Here is a 21,569-nt window from a genome sequence, read left to right as displayed (position 1 = left end):
CACGTGGATTACTGTTTAAATTGGAAAATAAAGTCTTGAAAATGATTGAAGACACAGGGTAAACATCAAGAAGTAGAATTCCTTTTAGCTTCTATCCCCATCGCTCTCAAGATGATGGAAAGTTCTCTGAACTATACCTTCACCTGGGCAGGATGAACAAACCATTCCTACTATCTGTCTCTAAGTTCTTTGCTGTTAACACCTACTGTCCCCAGCACCTTAATTCCCAGTGTCCAATGGGACACTGAAATGGGTCATTAGTTTATAGTTTTAACTGAGGATTTTCCCTTTTACCGTTAATTGAAAATTAGAATCCTGAGAAATTAAAATTGCTTCAGTTAATTACAATTATGAGATAAGACAGACAGAGACCAGAGACAGGCACGGATATTATGAGGATATTCAGGAAAGAGTATTTTCTGACTCAAAACATCATTCTACCCAATAGTTTTTTTATCTATACATTTTTTTAAAATCTTGTTTCAAGAAATGAGAAACTGAGAATCCAAGATGTGTTAAAGACAGACATGAAGGGGGTAGAATAAAATGATTACATGACTCCATAAGTGCCCTTCATTTCAATTATTCTCTCTTACACATCATCTTATTCATACAAACTTCTCTGGTCCTTTCAATCCTTTTCTCTTTTTCATCAATTTCCTGTGACTCCTTTCTTATTTTTAAAACCGCTTTGTGATATAATATAAGCTGCAAATTAAAATCTTAGAACACCTAGACCAAGCTACATGGACTGAACTGTAACCAAACTGCCATGAGTCTCTCTCTAAAGCAGGATAGATTAGCAATAACCAATTGGTTGGACTTAATGGCAGAGCTGACCTGCAATGACTGGTTGTCCTTTGCCCTCCCAAATTTTAAATTCAATCAAACAATCATCCTTTTTAAAACCAGAAAAGGTAAGTATGGGGACACAGATTCCACAAGAGCAATTCTGCTTTAACTTGATAATTCAGAATGACTGGGTTTAATCCAATCAAAACTTATTTTTAAAATGTGCAACTATTTCAGTGGCACTGCACATATTTTAGTGAAACAATAACCCAAACTAATAAAAGATAGGTACCAATACATTTTAATGATTATTCTGGCAGTATTTTGTTTTCATGTACAAAAGAATGCATTAAATTCTCTTTAAAAAGAACTCTATTTTTATTTCAAGATGACAAGAATATGGACATGGGAGGGGCGCCTGGGTGGTGCAGTAGTTAAGCATCTGCCTTCGGCTCAGGGCGTGATCCCAGCGGATCAAGCCCCATGTCAGGCTCCTCCGCTGGGAGCCTGCTTCTTCCTCTCCCACTCCCCCTGCTTCTGTTCTCTCTCTCACTGGCTGTCTCTGTCATGTCAAATAAATAAATATCTTAAAAAAAAAAAAGAAAAAGAATATGGACATGGGAATATATCCCACAATCTTAAAATCAGGGAAAATAAAATAATGCATATGCAAAAGACCAAATCAGAAACGCATGTCAATCCTTGGCCTTACTAGGTCTGATGCCATTCCAGCATGGTTATCAATAACTCCAGGCTTAAAAAGGCTCGGGAAGTCTAATAAATCTTGCAGAGAAGCGGTGGCTAAAAGTGGAAAGGCTTTTTGAAGGCTGAGGTACTTGTAAATAGCAGAATGTAACCCTAAAAAAAGGGCAGTAGTGGTGAGGGGTAGTCCTATAAAAAGGATAAAGATGGCTTTTTTTATTGGAGAGCACTTTTTTTTTTTTTTCCAAAGACTTGATGGGTTAAAGGAAGGACAACTTTTACTGTAACAGAATGTGGGATCTTAGCTTTTTTTTTTTTTAAACTAGACAAATGTCACTTTCAATTACAAGCAATTAAATGTCTCTCCCAAGTGGAGACATCAGTTTTCTTTTGCAGCAGACATTTTTGTTTTAAAGATACTACCAGATGGACCCTTCAGTTACATAAGTAAATAGACCACTTTCTTGAAAAACACTGTGAGGGTGCCATGAACCTAAATGCAGGCGCTTTACATGGTCACAGCTCTGCTTACTAATGCAGACGCCATTAACAAATTACTGTTAAATATAAATTCAGACTGAATTGTATCTGCAAATTGTTTGTTTCTTGGGATGTGTGTGTGCCACATCAGAGGCCTCATGAAACCAGGGTGGTGGAAGGATGCCAGAAGGGACAGGGAAGGAATTCGAAAGACCCCCTCTGATCTAAAGCCTCATTTGATTCCACGATGAAATCTGTCAACATAGATCAAACACCTGCAGCTGAGGTCAAGCTGTCTCCCTGAAAGAAACATAATCTTCTGGTCAACCGACATAGAGCAAGAAAAGAAGTGAACCTTAAACTGAAGAAGAGAAGAACCAACTGCTCAAGACTTAGGGTCAGGGATGAAGAAAAACTTGCAGAGCTGTGCTAACAAAATTAAAAGCAAATAACTCAACAAATTTTTCCAAAGGTTCTATTTCTATTCTATCTCTAACACACAGACACTTGGCAGACTTTACTAAATCACCTAAACTTGAAACTTTCTTTCTTTTTCTTTCTCTTTCTTTCTCTTTCTCTCTTTTTTTCTTTCTTCCCTTCCTCCCTCCCTTCCTTTCTTCCTTCCTTCTCTCTTTCTTTCTTTTTTTATTTCTTCCACATAAAATTAAATCACAAAGCTGAGTTCAATTATAGTTCTCTGCAAAATATCAGGACAAAAAATTACCTTATTTTTTAAATGCCATACAAAAGATTAAAAGAATCTCAGCAGTAACATTTGTCTAACAGAATAGAATTTTTAATCAGATAATATATTCTTCAACTGAGAAAAGAATATTATGTAATATTTTGGCTACTTCCACATTTCGGCTACTCCTAACGATTCTCCCCTGCCCCCCAAAATGCCTCCACCATTTGGGTGTCTAGAAAAGTGCCCAACATTTTATGACAGCAAAAGGATATATATACAAATAATGCTTTGTTGGTAGACAGACTTACAAATATCAAGGTAATTAGTGTATGAGTAGATCTATGGCTTTCCAACCATATTCTTCGAACTGACGAGCTGTTTCAAGGAGGGAAAAGCATTGCTTCTCTCATATTATGAGAGAAGACTCTGAAATCCTGATTTACATTTGATGTGCAGACAACAGTTCTGTACATATTAAAAAAGTTCATTCTCTGGTGCCTGGCTATAGTAAGCAATTTTATTAACACTCTGGTTATTATTCCACAGATGCCATGAACACCTTAAGCCTCCAGTCTCCTCTTACCCAACCAGAGATGAACTCTTTTTTTTTTTTTTAACCTCGTCCCAGACCCAACACTTTGCCCTCTACAAATTCATCCTGCATCTTCAAAAGCAGGTCTGACAATCCTATATTGATCTCTTGCAATACTTCCCATAATAACGGTAAAGACAATTCTAAATTTCCTTCCCACAGGCTTTAATTCCTAATTACTGTGAGCATTACCTCTCCCAGCAGAACATCTAGCCAACCACTTCGACTACTAAGATTGAGGCCGTAAGATGCAAATATCTTTGTTTGCTATCTTCTCCATCTCTAGTATCTGTTTTCTCATGGATTATTTCTAGTATTTTCCTTCCTCCTAGTTTTATAAATGAACTTTGCACCTTTACAGAGGTTAAGACGATTAGAAACCAAAAAAATAAAATTAAACAACTGAGGGAATAGCATCCTGAAAGTGGTAAAAAAAAATTTTTTTAAGGAAAAAATAAGCAGAAACTAAGATACCACAGTAATATCAAGTGAATTAAAATGGAATTAAATGAACACTATAGATATTTTCTGACCTACTGAAGACTATCATAAAAGGAAAATGTATGTGGTATAAATCTGAAATTAATGTAGCTAATGTTACATTAAGTATATGTGTAAATACATAGTAGATATTTAGAAAGAAACATGAAAGCCATTAATAGAAATTATCTAAAAGAAATATATAAGAGAACAACACTTTTACTTTCTTGTATGTATTCACTGATACTGTATCATTTTTTTTCCTAATAACAGATAGGCACTACTTTTACAAAGCAGGATTCTAATCCAGGTCTGGTGGACTCCAAAGTAATCTGAACTAATTATCTAGGAAATTAATGTTACAAAAGTATCTTCACAGGGAATCATCTACCTCTACCTATCATCAGTCTAATTTTTTATATTTCTGTACACTGAGACAAACAAAATGGGGAAGGGGAAAAAGAGGGGAGGACAAGGAGGGAAAGTCAGGGATAGAGAGGGATGAGGGAGGAGAGGAATGGTAGGTGGAGAAAAAGACTATCTTTGTCTAGGTGTCTGTCAGAATCAGGCTTCTAAGAAAAAAAATTGTAATGAATATGATGGTACCAAGAGTACAAATGTAGACAATTAGATGGTGAAATGGGAAACACATATCACTAAGGAATTCTAGAAAAGAAACATTTGAAAAATAATTTGAAAAGCTACTCTTAGGTAAGCTGATTACCTCTTAGGTCATCACATTCAGAACAGCAGTGGCTCAAATATCAAGAGGCTAAAGAGAAGGTGTCTTGCTTCAAAAAGGTAGTTACCAAAAGTTTAATTAGATTAAGTGCTTAGATAAAAGACTTAGAGTTGACAAACAAATATAAGCAGGGCAAATGAAGACCCAGATTTGCACACATATTTTAAGCACCTTATTTCCTTAGTGAATGAACAGATAGACCATAATACTATATATCAAAGTCCTAATTTTTCCTACTTCTATCATGCTCAGTTTCATTTTTTGGAATCTCATTTCAGAAATTCTGAAAAGCAAGCTATTAATTCCCACAAACATCAAATTTAATTCAAAAAGTTAACACAGAGCCCAAATCCCTTCTTAGCTTGGCCCACTCAGTAAGCATCAGAGGCCAATCATGTGCCGGGACAAATATAGTCCACCTTTGGTAGCAAGAGTATGTGTTAAAGGCATGACAAGGATGCAAGCTCAAGAATCTCTTAAGACAATTTCACCATTAAAAAAATAAATAAATAAAAAAAACCCCACCAAATACAAAGAAAGAGATGCCTGTGACCTTGTTGATTCTTTCCATCTCTAAAGTGACAGTAAATATATTCTATTTTTTCTGGGACTACTGTTTTGTACATACATCATCAACTACAAGACCCTTATAGGTAAAGGTCATACTGCTTTTTATACCTATGACAAGTCCCATATATATATATTTTTAAGATTTTATTTATTTATTTGATAGAGATAGAGACAGCCAGCGAGAAAGGGAACACAAGCAGGGGGAGTGGGAGAGGAAGAAGCAGGCTCATAGTGGAGGAGCCTGATGTGGGGCTCGATCCCATAACGCCGGGATCACGCCCTGAGCCGAAGGCAGACGCTTAACTGCTGTGCCACCCAGGCGCCCCCACAAGTCCCATATTTTAATAGTGATTTATTAGTTGGACAACCAAAGATAATTTTTAACTTTGAGTCTTTTTTTTCTTTTTATAAAAATAGAAGTCCTCAATCAGAAAATACCTTTGTTATATTTGGAGTGTTGGTTTTTAATCTCTTATTCTCCCACTGCCTTAGTTGATCAACTTTTAATGTTTGCTGACAGGAGCAGAAAAGACCCCAGACTGTGCAAGAGAAGTAGACTTTCATCCTGCCTCCATCATGACTAGTTGTATGGTCTTGGCAAGTTTTTTGACCTCTGAGCATCTGTAAAATGGGGACAATGAAACATATTTCACAGGAACTAGAATGTAAAAAGGTGATGTCTGGTATACAGTTGGTGCTCTTTAAATATCAGTTCTTTCCTTTCTTAGTAAATCAGTCTCTCTAAGCCTTAATACTTCATTTTTAAATTGATAGAGTTGACCTATACTTAAATTAATTTTATAATAATATTTATATTCACTAATGATGATTTGGATGGCCACAATTTTTTAATGTATGAGTATGGGGACAGAAAAGACTCATTACTACTATGAAAAAAAGAAAGAACCAACAAAAGCAGCTAGAAATGCCTAAGCAAAAGGTACAAAGAAGAAAACAAAAGTTAGGTGTGTGGAGATAAATGCCATTTTCTTAATTAAAAACCAATGTTATACTTTTTTTAAAGAATTGTTCAGTTTGTAAATGAAAACAGGGCTGTCAACACCCAAAACCTAATTTGCCCAGACACTTAAACTATGTAACTTTCATTCTCACAAGTTTGATAAAAAAGAGAAATTGAAGTGTTGAACAATATAATAAAATTAAAGTTACTGAACAAAACAATGACTGAGAATAAAATACCCAATGAAAGAAAACTTATATCTATAACCCCTCAAATTATGCTGTCACAGCAGACATTATGAAATCAGACCTAGTACTTCTGTTCATATCACTAAAACATACTAAAGAAACTATTAGGGTCACTCAGAACTATTAAAATTATTGATTAACCTTGAGATAAATCCCTACCCAGCATTAGTAGAAACTAATTCTTGAGACTTTTTTTTAAAACTTTTAATTCCAAAGTATAGCTCTCAAAGTTTATCAAATAGGTTTTCACTGTTCTTTGCTCGTAACTACCGCCTTTCAAACAGATTTCTCTATTGAAAGCCTGGCAATATCTCTGAGTCCTTACACCTGCTCCTGAAGAGCCTTGTTTCTAACTTACTATCTTGAAAGCACTTCCCCTTACTTCTCCATTTATATACTCTCCTATTCTATTCTCTCGTTTCTTCACAATGTCCTATATTTTTTTAAAGATTTTATTTATTTATTTGACAGAGAGACAGCCAGCGAGAGAGGGAACACAAGCAGGGGGAGTGGGAGAGGAAGAAGGAGGCTCCTAGCAGAGGAGCCTGATGTGGGGCTCGATCCCAGAATGCCGGGATCACGCCCTGAGCCGAAGGCAGACGCTTAACAACTGCACCACCCAGGCGCCCCTCACAATGTCCTATTTTAATCAACATACTGCCCAATGTTTGTGATTGCCCATTATGTGCGTGCACACGCAGGCCCCCCCACACACCTATAGAAGTCAGACACTCAGGTGACTTTAACAATGAGGAACAAATGAGGAAGTTGAATCATTTAATTATACGATATGAACGATGAATGAGGATGATGTCAGACAAAAAGGTGTGGTCTGAGGACATGGCAAGAGCCAGTAACTCTTTTGAATGTATAACAACTACCAAATTATTTTACCAAATCTTTAATTCTTCTGAATCAGTATTTTTTAGAACTCTAAAAAAAATGAAAAGCAAACTCTAAAAAATATGAAAAGCTAAATCACAGAAGCCTTTTACTCCAACCATTAAAACATTCCTCTACAAATCTAGTGTTATTTTGGGGAGGGGAGGATATGGGTAAGTATTAAAAATTAAGATATCTTAACTGGAGAAAGAAGTCTAAATCATTAAACAAATATCAATAATTATAAGCAAAGAGTGTCTCTGTAACCTCTTCGCTTCAACTGTCCTTTATTTCTTCTTTTAGTTAATAGCAGAATCATATAATCAAATGTGTTAACTACGGGAAAGAAAAGCTGCTTGAGTAAAAATATAAAACTTCTAAAAAGATTAAAATCTTTTTTTGGGGGGGGGGAATGTAACTTTTCAAGAAAGGGAACAGATTTCTAGAATCTAATCAGTTTTAAAATACATATCTAGCTAGCCTCTGACATTCAGACAGAAACACCGAAGTCTGAGAACATATTATCATCTGCAGATACTAAAATCTAGGTAATCAGCAAAGATTCCATTAATTATAAGCAATAATAGCTAAAGCCACTTAAAAATCCTCCCACATATTCTGTCAATTTATGCATCATCTAGAATCACACCCTTTCCTGCTTTAACCCTAAGAACAATGTATTACAGGTCACATACATATAATCAAATCATGAATCATGACCAAGTTCCTATTGCCTAGGGAAAACCAGTTAATGATATAGTAAAACACTGACTCAAGTTTGGGAAGCCTTGAATAGTGTTCTTTAATTCAGCAAAAAGAAATGACTACAAAGGAACCTGCCTCTAAGAAGTAACAAATCCAAAGAAAAATATTCAGAGAATATTTAGTTATAATTCAAAGCAGAATCAAGTAAGCATTACTGTATTATTCATGAGTGAGAGATTGAAAAACAGCAGTATTTGTGAGGTAAAAGATACAAGAATACAAAACTTACTGAATATGTAGGCATGGGGAAAAGACAGAGAAGACAATTTCTGGTTTAAGTATCTAGGACTGCACTGGTATCATTAACCATGACATAGAATAAAAACAGATTTGAAAAAAAGGCTGTTGGAGCAAAACACCAGCTAGGTTATCAGGGCTAGAGTCAGAGAGTTGGGAAGATATGAAAATTGAAACTTAGCAGCAAAAACTAGGTGTTTGGACAATTCGTGTTTAATGATAATCTAGGGAAGCAGAATAGCTTCAGGAGATCAAGAACAACATACTAAGAAAGATAAATATCACCTGGAGGGGAGATGTATCAGAGTCAGGTAAGGAGACTTAGAAAAATTTCTCAGACAGGAAGGAAGAAAAGTGGGACAATACACTATAATAAAAGCCAAAGGAAGAAAGAGTTTAAAGAAAGAAGGTAAAATAAGAAGAGCTGAAAATATTGAAACATTTTGAGGAGGTTAGGTAGGTAGTTCATGTCAAATAATCTTGATCTCATTTAAATTGGAGGCAAAGTCATTAGCCAAGATATGGAAGCTTGGAGTCCGGAGAAGCAACCATTCAGGGAGAAGCATACAGTGTCAACTAGCAGATTAGGGATACCACGAAGAGCAGACACGGCAGAGTTGGCATTAGAAGCAGTCTACTGGATGATGTTTGTATTTTTCCTTTTACTACCACGACCAGGATCAGGAGGGGAAGAATCAAACACATGCATGCCCACCCTGCCACCAAATACCTACAGTATGTCAAGGCTTGATGTTACACACCTGACAAGGCCCCTCAGTAAATCTTCTATTTTCCCTTGTCCTTGCCTAAACAATTCAGTGCTAAAGTCACTAAACAGGGCAAAACCATGGGGACCCAAAGCAGAGTGTCAGTGTCTGACACATGGGTGAGCTAGGTGGGAGGTATCAGCCCAAGTGGGGTCTAAAGGGGAGCCTCGTGGGCTATGGGAACTCAGAGCCTGAGCAGGGTGAGAAAGGTGACCACATTTTGGAGTAACCCAGCACAGACAGGGCGTTGAAACCAATGCACGGTGAGGAGGACATTCAATTGGAGAATATCCTAATGTGGGTGTCAGAGCTCAAGAAAGATGAAGAGGTCTAGAATAAAAAGTCTGAATGGGATGAAAAGGGTATCCATATACATAATGAGATGGCACTGAGATGGGAGACTGGTTACATATGTGGAAACCAAGGTCTCGATAGCCTGAAAATGTTCACCCCTGTTTATTCAGAAATCTCTACCTATAAAGCTACTAAAGAAATAAGAGATTAGTTCAATGACATGAATGCTATATATAAACAGGGGAAGGGTTTAAAAAATAATGGCACATTTATACAATAAAATATTATGCTTATTAAAATGATGTTTTAAAAGGATATTCAGTGATGTGAGAAAATACTTTTAGTATGTTACACAAAAACAGGATAACAGAAAAACTAAATACAACAGGATGCTAATTTTGTTGGGGAAAATTCACAAGCTTAACAGTAGGGTAATTGTGTGATTTATATTCACCTGCATTTTTCACTTTTCCTATGATAGACATTTATTACTTCTTTAAAAAGACTCATTTATTTGAGAAGGAGAGAGAGAGAAGGGGGGAGAGGAGAGAGGAGAATTCTAAGCAGACTCCCTGCTGAGCCCAGAGCCCAATGCTGGGCTCAATCCCACAACTATGAGATCATGATCAGAGCTGAAACCAAAAGTCAGACGGTTAACTGACTGCACTATCCAGGTGCCCCAACATGTATTACTTTTAAATCATGATAAAACATCATTTTAAAAATCAAGAGAAAATGAAAGCTAATATCGCAGTAATATTAAGTGTTACGTATTGGGCCAGATGCTTTTGAATACATTTTCTCAAGGAAAAGTACTGTGAGAGGGGTAAGTTGTTAAGAAAGCAATTACCACTGTACAAAATCAATTTAATTAAGTATCATTATGAAAATATAAACAAGATTTTTCCTGTGAGTTACAGAATGGAAATTTCAGCCAAGAAGTTATACTTCAATTTAAAAAAAAAGTTATACCTTAATAACAAAACTGTAAAAGTCTATTACTATAAAGGGCAATTAGATACCTACATCCTAGGATATAAGGGGGGGAAATGAGTTAAAGAACCAAGATGCTAAAATATATACTAAGTGCCCCAGAAAACAACAACATTCCAAATGGGACTCTTGTGGCAGAAGGGTCACTTAACTGCATTAGGTGGTGATGGAAGGAATTCAAATGGTTCACACAGGAAAGGGAGGGAAGGGAGGGAAGGGAGCCCAGTAAACGGTTACATGGTAGAACTGGGAGAACTCCAAGTTCTGGAAGCCAAGGAGAGAAGGCCATCATCAGCTTTTTGGCCCTTAGAGCAACCATCAGGGTCTGGCCATATGAAAAAAAGCAGCAGCCATGGACTGTCTCATCTGACTCCTGTTCTCTGTGCCCCCTCAGCTCCCAAGAGATTAAAAAGATTAACCTTCAGAGCTATTTACTTGACACAGTGTGATTTCAGGGGTCTCTCAGTAATCCTCAAATGCCAAGCTCCCATCTTTAATAAGAACATAATTTTTGATTTAAGATTAAAAAGCAAGTTGATTCAATACCTGTCTCTCACACTTAAGTAAAATCTTTAAATCACTAAGCATGAAGAACTGAGGGCCTGGTATACGGTGAGTGCCGCTGCCAAAGACCAGGTCTGTTACTTGATCCTGCGCACACCCTCCTCCACAGTGATCCAAACCTAGACAGCTGACCCACGCTGAGCCAATCAGATCCTCTCCCCATTCCTAATGTCAGATGAGCAAGAGAAACAGAGACGGATGGCTAACAGAGGAGAATAAAATTAAACAACAAGGCCCTGCAGACAAGTTTCTAGAAATTCTGCTGCTAAGGGGCCCACACAGGCCTGCTTTGCCTTTCCTTCCCAGGTGTTGGCTGTTGCTATTGGCGCAGCTGACGTGTGTAATGAAAAGTAGAAGCAGAACCCAGTGGTGTTTTTTTCCTGGCCCAACTTTAATGAGAACATTGCTGTTAATGCAAACCAACACCACTCTGCATAATTTAAGAAGATTGTTTATTTTCCAACTTGCTGGTACATGGCAGTACATTCTCTGTGGATTTACTAATCAAGGTACTGCCCAGTTAATAACCTTTCCCAAGAAGTCATCTTGGCAAAGATAATTTAACTTCTGCTTTTCCACTTAACCAAACCTGGCATCATGAACTGTGAAGAACCCTGCTAATGAGGAAAAAAAGATCATTAGTGGCTTTTATTAATCATATGAAATAATTCAATAATTCAGTGCCTTACTTCATGAATTAAACAGAGGGTCAAGACATATTATCCAGGATAAATACTAAAGTTCTATTTAAAAACTTATAACATTAATCCCCAGGTTTTAAAGCTTTTATAGTCAAACCCTTAAAATTTAACATTACTTAATAATTATTTGAATTTTTCAGTAAATGTTATCTCAACAATTCATTTCTTAAATAAGTTTAATTTTATTAAAAATAATGGCTTTTTAAAAGCAATATATTACTTAAAATATACAGCTTAATTAAAATAAATAAGGTTTCACTTCTTTAGTTTCTCAATCATTGAAACTCAGTGAAAGACCAAAGACAAACTATTTTCTCTTCATTTTCCCACTAAGAGTGCTGTTCATATTTTATATATCAAACTTAAGAGGGGAAAAAAACCACCAAAATGCATGAACTTCATCTTCCCACCTAGTCTAAGAAAAGGCTTTCAGCAGCAACACAGGTCATAATTCACTTAGCCGAACATGCATTTATGAAAATTAATTTACTCAGTTAAATAAAACTGACCAAAACCAAGCTAGTCAGTATACGTACAAGACTTGCAATAGCCTAGGCAAATACATTCAAGCTAAAACAACAATGGTCTCAACAATAATTGCTGCTTCGTTTATTGAACATTTGCTCTCCTTCACAGGCTGCAGTGCAGGCAGGAACAAGACACAAAAGGCACATTTAATGCCATCACCCACAACCACCCGAGAGCCCACAGCCAGGGGAGGAAAAAGTGGCAGAAGAAATAGGCCAGGTTTGGACGTAACCTTGGGAGTGGAATCACTCACTATCAGTTAAAGAGCGTAGATTCTGTAGCCCATTGTAGCTGGGTTTAAATTCTGGCTCTCTCATGCATTCTCTGTGTGGTGGTAAGGAAACTATTAGACTTCTCTGAATCTTAGTTTCCTTAGTTATAAAATCAGGATGATGGCAGGAACGCCTATTTCATAGGGTTGTTGTGATGATTCCATGCATGCGAAGTACTTAGGACCTAAGTGTGCAGCACACAGTAAGTATTCAATAAATGTCACCTGATGTTATTCACCCAGTACAAGACCCATGACAGAGGAAGCTCTGGGCCAACTACTTTACTTACACAATGTCATTTAATCCTCATAACAATTCTTGGCATAGACAGTGTTATTCCAATTTTAAAGAAAATTGAACAGATCTAGAGAAGTTCTATAACTTGCCCAAAGTCACAGATAGCAAATGACAGAACCAGATTCAAACAAAAGATTGGTTTTTTGTTTTTGTTTTGTTTTTTTGTTTTTACTTGATTGATTTCTAAGTTATTAAAACTCTTAGAGTATCTGTGTGTGGTACAAATACAAATTGTATCAATATGAAAGGGAATGTTTATGTTAAAAGCTCTCACACATTATGCTAGAACTTTCTCACAAACTATTCATAAATCAACATTTTCACTCCTATTTTAAAGACAAAGAAATCGAGTCTTAGAGAGATTGAAACAACTTGCCCATGGCCAAACAGCTTTTAAGATACAGAATTTGGATCTCATCTCCAGGCACTGATGCCCATAGGCTGGCTTTCCATTACACAGTGTTACCTTCCTAAGATAAATCTTAACTGTCTTTTCTCAAAATAGCAGCAATCTGTAGAAACTGGCATGTCTTAGAGCAGAAACCATTTCAAACTATTTGTTTAGAAAAGAATTAAGTAAGCATACCACTGATTTCAGATGTATCTATTCCTTCACTTGCCATGATTTGTTTTTAATTAATTACATGCCCAAGAATAGCTATCATTTTTTCTTTGGACTATAATAAAAAGTCCAACTTTATTATTTCTTGTGCATAGAAGAGGCTAAGGGCTAACCTCTAAGAGTGAGTTAAAGTCCCCACCAAGGCACTTCAGGTAGACCAAGGGGAAGAAAAAAGTAAACGTTTCCTTAAAATGAATGTGTATATTTATAATGTCCTCTCAACTGTACTGTTTAACCATAACAGGTACTGGGCATGACTTCACCCAAAAATGCAACTTGTTTTAAAGTTCTGCCCCCTTGTAAATTACTTAAACAGGGTTTCATCAGTCTAGTAAAACCAAAAGGAAAATTCCATAAATGTTTTAATGCATCAAACTGTAGATTAAATATTTACTACACCTTTTATTGCCCAACCTAAGAAGATGAAAAAATGGAAATATTTTTTTGCCAAGGGACATCTATTATTTGTATTTTTTCTTAGATATACCAGAAGGGGAAAGAAAATTCCGTGACTACTTCATCAATTATCATCACACTTTCAGGAAAATGAAGTCATATTTAATGATAATAGGTAAGATCAAGACCAAAAAAAAAAAAAAAAAACCAACCCAAAAAACCAAAACCCCGTACAACTCAACTAGTTAATGGCAGAGCTAAAGCAGGAAATGATCAGTAATATGTCAACCAACTGATTGTTTTTGTGACAAGTATTTAATCTCTTTTCCTTTTGATTTTACCTGAAGAGACCTAAATTTTAAATCACAATTCAAAGACTTTATATCACAGGATGGAGTAGGAATCTTATGGGAAACCAATATTCACATGGCAAAGACAATCACATCAGTTTAAGTCTCTTCCAGGATTTCTAAAGCTACAGTAATTTCAAACTAAAATTATAATACCCAAAATAATCAATGAAAAGAAATAGCTACGCAAATTAGCCTATGAGACACTACTTCACACCTACTAAAGTGGCTATAACCAAAAGGACAAAGAGTAACATATTGGCAAGGACATGGAGAAACTGAAATCCTTACACATTGCTTGTGGGAATGTAAAATGAAGCAGCCACTCTGGAAAAAGAGTTTGACAGTTATGACCTGGTTAATTCCACTCCTACTTACCTACCCAAGAGAAATGAAAATGTATGTCCATACAAAGATCTGTACGTAAATGTTTACACCTGCATTATTCATAATAGTAAAAAACTAGAAACAATCCAAATGTCCATCAATTGTGAATAAACAAAACGTGGCACAGTGGGATTATACAGAGCAATTAAAAAAAAAATTGAAGTACTCAAACATGCTACAACTGAGGAGCACGGAGCCTGATGCAGGGCTAGAACTCATGACCCCGAGATCACAACCTGAGCCAAAACCAAGAGTCGGATGCTTACCCCGGGGCACCCCAGTAAGAATTATTGAATTGAATACTTAAAACAAGTGAATTTTATGGCATTTCTTTGTACATCAATAAAGCTGTTTTGTAAAAAAAAAAAGAGTAGCTATATTTCTGTAAAATATCTTTTTTTAAAAAAATATTTTATTTATTTGTCAGAGAGAGAGAAAGAGAGAGTGTGCACAAGCAGGGAGGAGGAGCAGAGGGAGGGTGAAAACCAGGCTCCCCGATATGCAGGGAGCCTGATGTGGGACTCGACCCCATGACCCTGAGCCGAAGGCAGATGCTTAACCAACTGAGCCACCCAGGCATCCCCGTAAAATTTCTTTAAATAAAAATAACATGACAAGAGTTTATAGGGAAATACACACACACACACACACACACACACACACACACACACATACAGAAGACCTTAGATCCTAGGGGAATTTGAAATGAAAAAAATTTTTCCATCAAATTTTGACTCATAGCAGGCTTTTCATCTCTATATCCAGAAGACTGCTTTTGCTTTTTTTGTGTGTTCATATGTAGATTATTATTAATGAATTTTAATATCGGCCTAACATTAACTTGCATACTAGTAAGATCTATTTCCCAAAGGATTTGAGATATTTAAACATTCTGTAGTGTAAATTATAGTTCACTGCAACTGAGAAAATAAATGTTAACATAAAGAAATTGTCAGGGCGCCTGGCTGGCTCAGTTGGAGTGTGCGATCTTGATCTCAGGGTCGTGAGTTCTAGCCCCACATTGGGCATAAAGATTACTAAAAATAAACTTTAAAATGGCTGCATTTGCAAAGAGTTCTATTTTTTTTAAAGATTTTATTTATTTATTTCAGAGAGAGAGAGAGAGGGAGAGGATGGAGGAAGAGTGAGAGGGAGAAGCAGAACCCTCCAGACACACTGAGCAGGGAGCCAGATGTGGGACTTGATCCCAGAACCCTGAAATCATGACCTGAGCAGAAGGCAGATGCTTAACCAACTGGGGCCACCCAGCCGCCCCTTTATTTATTTATTTATTTATTTATTTATTTATTTATTTATTTATTTAAAGTAGTCTCCATGCCCGGCATGAAGTCCAACACGGGGCTTGAACTCACCACCCTGATATCAAGACCTGAGCTGAAATCAAGAGTCAGGATCTTAACCAACCCAGCTACCCAGGCACCACTCAATGGTCTGCCTTTCTGTGCAGTTTCTTTTGCTTGAGGTTATATAAATGAGGATTTTCCTCATAGGAATTTCTAATATATACCACCCAAGTGAATAAAAAAGGAGTCTTGTGCTAATTTGCATCATACAAAGACATCAACCAGGGATACTGTACATATCAGACTTAATATTTAACTCCATTCTGATTTGATTTTAAAAATCTAACAATATCAAACTATAGTCTGTTGACACCACAGTATTTGCTTTCCGGAAAAAAGTCCTTCTACACTTAGAAATGAAAGCAAATTTTAAAACAATGGAAGCTAGTCCTATTACATGGCCAACGTAAGACATTACCCTCATTACAAAAAGAAATTAAATCAGAAAATCTATATTCACTCTAAAATTTGTTTTATCGTTTCTTTTTAAAAGGAGGAGAACCAATTAGTAGTAAGGGCATAGAACTAAATTCCTAGATTTAAACTCCAGCCTCACCACTTACTACCTCAATGACTTCAGTCAAATTACTACTTTGACTTCTCTAGGCTTTCTCATTTATTATGGTAGAGAAAGATTTCTGAAGAAATTTCCCATTTTTAGAAATCTCTCCCCTAGGGGCGCCTGGGTGGCGCAGTCGTTAAGCATCTGCCTTCAGCTCAGGGCGTGATCCTGGCATTCTGGGATCGAGCCCCACATCAGGCTCCTCTGCTAGGAGCCTGCTTCTTCCTCTCCCACTCCCCCTGCTTGTGTTCCCTGTCTTGCTGGCTGTCTCTCTCTGTCAAATAAATAAATAAAATCTTTAAAAAAAAAAAAATCTCTCCCCTAACCTTTCCCCTTGAGAAATCACTTAACAACAATATCTTTATCAGGAGTTTTGTTTGAGAAATAATATGTATACCAATTACGGGTAACTTGAAAATAAAGTTAAAAAAAGTGTTGGTATTGGGTAATATTCATTGAAAACAAACAACTTTTACACCCCTCAAGATGACAGTAAGAGCTTACCTATCTCTAAAATAACCAACCACGGACTGACTGGGATCCGGCCTGGATGGAAAGCCCCAGCCCTGGTTGATGAAAGATATTAGGGTCTCTGGTTTCCAGTCCTTTGTCAGTCAAGGCAATTAATATTGTTAATAACAATAATAAAGAGTTAGCATTTATTATTTATCAAGCACCAGACACATGTTAGATGTACTAACTCATTTAATCCTCACAACTCTATGAAGCAGATATTATTGTATCCCTATTGCAGTTACAAAAACTTAAATTATACAAAGTTAAACATAAGTAGCAGAATACAGGAATTCAAATCCAGGTGACTGGCTCCACAGCTGAGCCAGTAATTACCTACCAGTATTTTCATTCACATCCTTACACAAAACTGACCTATGTTCTCTTGCCTTGGCTCCGATCACTAAGGTGCCTGTGAAGAGTGGCATTTAACCCCTAACTACCGTCAGATACTTCTGTCTCTCTTGTTTCTCCCTGGCTGCCTTGCCAGTAGAGAAGCTATCAGACCCTGTTAAAAAAGCAAAACACAAAACTTCACTCCAACTTAGTCAGCCCTAAAAATATGTAAAATAGCTAATACTAATCGTAGGGTAATTATGAGGATTCAGTGTGCTAATACATACTGAGCTAACTATAGTAACAGATACATAAGAGCTCAATAAAAGTTAGCTATTATGTCATTTGGATGAATTACCCAATGCTTCCTTTTCCCTCATACTGCACCATGAGACAAGGAAGTACTCAATTTACATTCTTATTTACATTCTTTCAGTATTTATCATAGGATATATTCTGGTTTATTATTCTCAAACATAACCCTGACTAAACCATGTGTGCATAATACCAATCAAGATGACAGTACCTTCCTTGTTTACATATTTCTAACAGTGTGCTATAAATAGCATAAAAATGTGTATCATATTTTTAAGGCAATTTCAAAGCCAAGAGTATTAATATATGTTGGTTATTTAAGTACATTTGTATTTTAGAAAATACCTAACATTACTGCTGTTCATTCAATCATTTGAAAGAAAAAATGAGACCACGAAACAGATCTAAATTATTCAAAATCAAATACATTAATTTGTTTGGCTTCCTTCCATTTATGTATATAGGATAACATTTAAATGGAGAAAAAACAAGATAAATTGCTTCTGGGTGCTTAATCCAGATTCCTCAGAATAAGAATCTAAGGGAGTTGGACCACCATCATCATTGGTCAAGAAAAGGAATGCTGTGGGGCACCTGGGTGGCTCAGTTGGTTTGGCAGCCGACTCTTGATTTTGGCTCACGTCATGATCTCGGGGTCCTGGGATGGAGCCCCCACTGGGCTCCCTGCTCAGCTGGGAGTCTGCTTGAACGATTCTCTCCCTCTCCGTCTGCCCCTCCTCCCTGCCCCATGTGCGTGAGCTCTCTCTCTCTCCCAAGCAATTAAATAAATAAATAAGTCTTTTTAAAAAAATAAAGAGATATGCTGTAATTGTAAGAATCCAGGTGGCTATAAAACTGCTACTGATTCAAGTATGTGTACAGAAGTTATACCTTTAATGTTTGGTATGGAGATTTAAGAAAACTTCTGCAGAGGAAGAAATGAAATACTTATAATATTTGTTAAATTTATGATGAACTATTTATCTTGACACTAAGACTGTACAAACGTACTAATTTTTGTTAAGTGCTCTGTAAACGATTTGCAGCCTTGCACTGTACAGACCAGTATTAACTTCTTGTACTGATGAGAAAACTGAGAACTTTTAAAGAAGGGTCAGAAAGGTCCACGCCTAGTATTTGGGGGCAGAAACCCAAGTTCTGACTTACAACTCCATGCCCTTTCCACTGCACCACATTCTTTTATGTAACTTGGCCAGCATTTTCCTAAGTATATTCCACAAACACTTAAGGGGAAAAAACTAAGTCCAATAAATTGAGAAATGGTATCTTCCCTGTCTGCCTCTTTGGTAGTAATTAATGCAACACAAATTTGCATAATAAAATACTGTAATCAAAAACTTTTTTATCTTTGCCTAGCTCAGTATCTCCCAAACTTTTTGACCACAAAATCCCTCTATTCTACTAACACCTATTGACATTATGGGAAATGTTGCTATAGGCTAAAGCATTATGTTTATTAGCACTTAATGTAATAGATATTCAGCATACGGACTATTTCACATATTGCTACTAAATAAATTAAGTTACTTGAGTAAGTGTCTAGCTTGGTGCATGGCACCTGCTAGGCACTCAATATAATAATGAAGAACTATATGAACTAAATAGAAGTTTAGTGTAAATATTGTCTCTTAACAGCACTGTTATCAAAGCAGCAAACATTTACCAAGTACCCACTATAAGCTAAGGCACTAGAATAATGGAGATACAAAAATAATGATTTCTACCCTTACAGATTAGCAGAAGGAAATTAATTATAATACAAGTCAAGCAATGATAAATGCCAGAATACATAAAATACCACGGTAACAAAGAGGTAGAAGAAAAATTGCATTTATAGAAAAAGAGTTCCCTGTAATTGCTCTTAAATGGAGCAGAATGAATTCAATTTATAACTCTTTTCACCAACTCAGCATGTTTATATATAGGATGGTAAACAGGATCAAGATCGCTCTACAGCTTTCCCTGTCTCTATGCAGAAAGGATTGCTCCCATTTCAAATTTGTTTCTTCAAAGGAACACCAACATAACTAGAGACTCAGAAGCCACCTGAATAGGCTCCCAGAGGCAAGACAGAACATCTGAGCATGAACAACTACAAGGCACTGAATCACATCAAATATCTTTAAGCCAAGAGTTCACAACGGTAATTAACAACAAACAAATAACAACAGTATTGATATGTGAAGGATGGTAGGTAACTACCACATTACTTTGCATACTTGTAAAAAGAGAAAGAATCAAGGTTTAAAAAAAAAAAAAAAGTACTACACGCCTGCCATGAACACAGCACATACAACTTTTGTAATAAAAGGAGCACTAGTTTGGGACCTAATCAGTCTCCATGGGATTATGAAAGATATCCTTCAGGGAGAAGACTAGTTTTGAGTTTTAAGAATCAGTTTGGGTCAAGATTTAAAAAAAAAAAAAAAAAAAAAAAAAGGAAGGAAGGGAAGAAAAGGAAAGAAAGAAAGAAAAGTAAAAAGAAAGAAAGAAAAGTAAAAAGAAAGAAAGAAAGAAAAAAAAAAGCAGACGTGGTCATCCCAAGCAGTAAGGTGAAAAACAGCATGGGGAGACTTCTAAAAGTTGTATTTGGTGGAGGATGGAGTTAGTGAACAAAAGCTAAAGGCTGGATGAGACTAGAAAGCTAACTGAAATTAGATTTAAAAAAAAAAAATCCTTAAAGCCCTTGTGAAGAAACTTGTTTCTACCACACGTGAGAGGAAGTCACAGAAGAGTATTATTCAGTAGGTAAAGACAAGGTCAATTTTTATTTAACGTAAACCATCCTGGTGGTTGTGAGGAGAAAATATTTAACTGCAACAAGAAGAAAAGAACGAAGGAAGGGAGATCATAGCAAATCTGAAAAATATTTAGGAGATAAAAGTAGTGACAGAACAGAGACTGGAAAAACAAATTTATTTTTATTTATTTATTTTTTAAAGATTTTATTTATTTATTTGACAGACAGAGACAGCCAGCAAGACAGGGAACACAAGCAGGGGGAGTGGGAGAGGAAGCAGGCTCTTAGCGGAGGAGCCTGATGTGGGGCTCGATCCCAGAACGCCAGGATCACGCCCTGAGCCGAAGGAAAACACTTAACGACTGCGCTACCCAGGCGCTCCAAGGAAAAACAAATTTAGATGGAACTTCATGCAACTTCCCACAGAACTTTAAAAAATAATTCTATTGTAGCATTTACCATAAAGTATAATAGTTATTTGCATTTTGGTTCCCCCATGATGCAGAGCTGTATTAAAATAAGCAGTCAGTGCCTGATACATAGTAGGTCTACCATAAGTGTTATTTAACTATACAGAGATGCAAATTTTACCAGGACATTATGTTTCTGGACAGAGAGAGGGAGAGTCTTGGTAATAAAAGTCTTTAATCCTAAAAGGCAACCTGTACTGGTAAAACTAAATGTACTGAATTTTCCCTATATGAAATCAAAGTAATAAGGCTTCACCTAGCAACTTCCTTAGTTTTCTACCAGTAAATAAAAATAAACCATATAACAAAGTGTTACAGTATCCATAAAGCAGTAATTAAAAATATATCCTACTGTCTACCATTTTGAGATTGGAAAAATAAGACCTCATCTTCTCATTCCCTAAAGTTCTAAAAGAATTAAATTTTAATAAAACTACCTGACTTCTCTTTATAATACTGTCTTTTACCTGGTTAGAGCCACAGACCAACCCAGTTCTCCATAAACAAGGTAAACCAGAACTCTTTACCTGTGTTTCTAATCCCATCATGGGGTGGGGTGGGAAGACACTAAAGACAGAACGCAAACTAAGGTAAGATACCACTTTAAATGAACAAGTAGAGTATAACCATTTAATAAGGATATTAATTTTAGGCAAAAATTTGAAATGTTTAAGTTGTATACCTTCTTCAGCATTTTATTCTTATGAATCAATCCTTGGTATTGAATTAACTGCTTTCATTTGAATAAACTCTTCAGGCCATATGGCAAAGAACAATTTAGCTTCTAAGTTACTCTGTTAAACAGCATTTATAAATGTTATTCTTTGTGGAACTATAAACATACAGCAGGTTAACACCAGTGTTTTAGACACTCTTAGGCCTTTTCAAAGCTGGTACATTTGCCTAATTTTAGGCAGCCAGTGGCAACCTACCAACTT

At 36.3% G+C, this 21,569-nt stretch overlaps 1 protein-coding gene across 7 annotated transcripts in view; it reads right to left on the bottom strand.

The window, feature by feature from the left end:
- Nucleotides 1-21,569, bottom strand: part of PHTF2 (putative homeodomain transcription factor 2) — a 115,690-nt gene that overhangs the window by 52,110 nt on the left and 42,011 nt on the right. The gene's annotated exons all lie outside the window — the stretch shown is intronic.

This window comes from Ursus arctos, unplaced genomic scaffold, assembly GCF_023065955.2.
Source record: "Ursus arctos isolate Adak ecotype North America unplaced genomic scaffold, UrsArc2.0 scaffold_3, whole genome shotgun sequence".
Lineage (NCBI taxonomy): Eukaryota > Metazoa > Chordata > Mammalia > Carnivora > Ursidae > Ursus > Ursus arctos.
The sequence above is the reverse complement of the archived record's forward strand: the minus strand, read 5'-3'. Positions and strand labels throughout refer to the sequence as shown.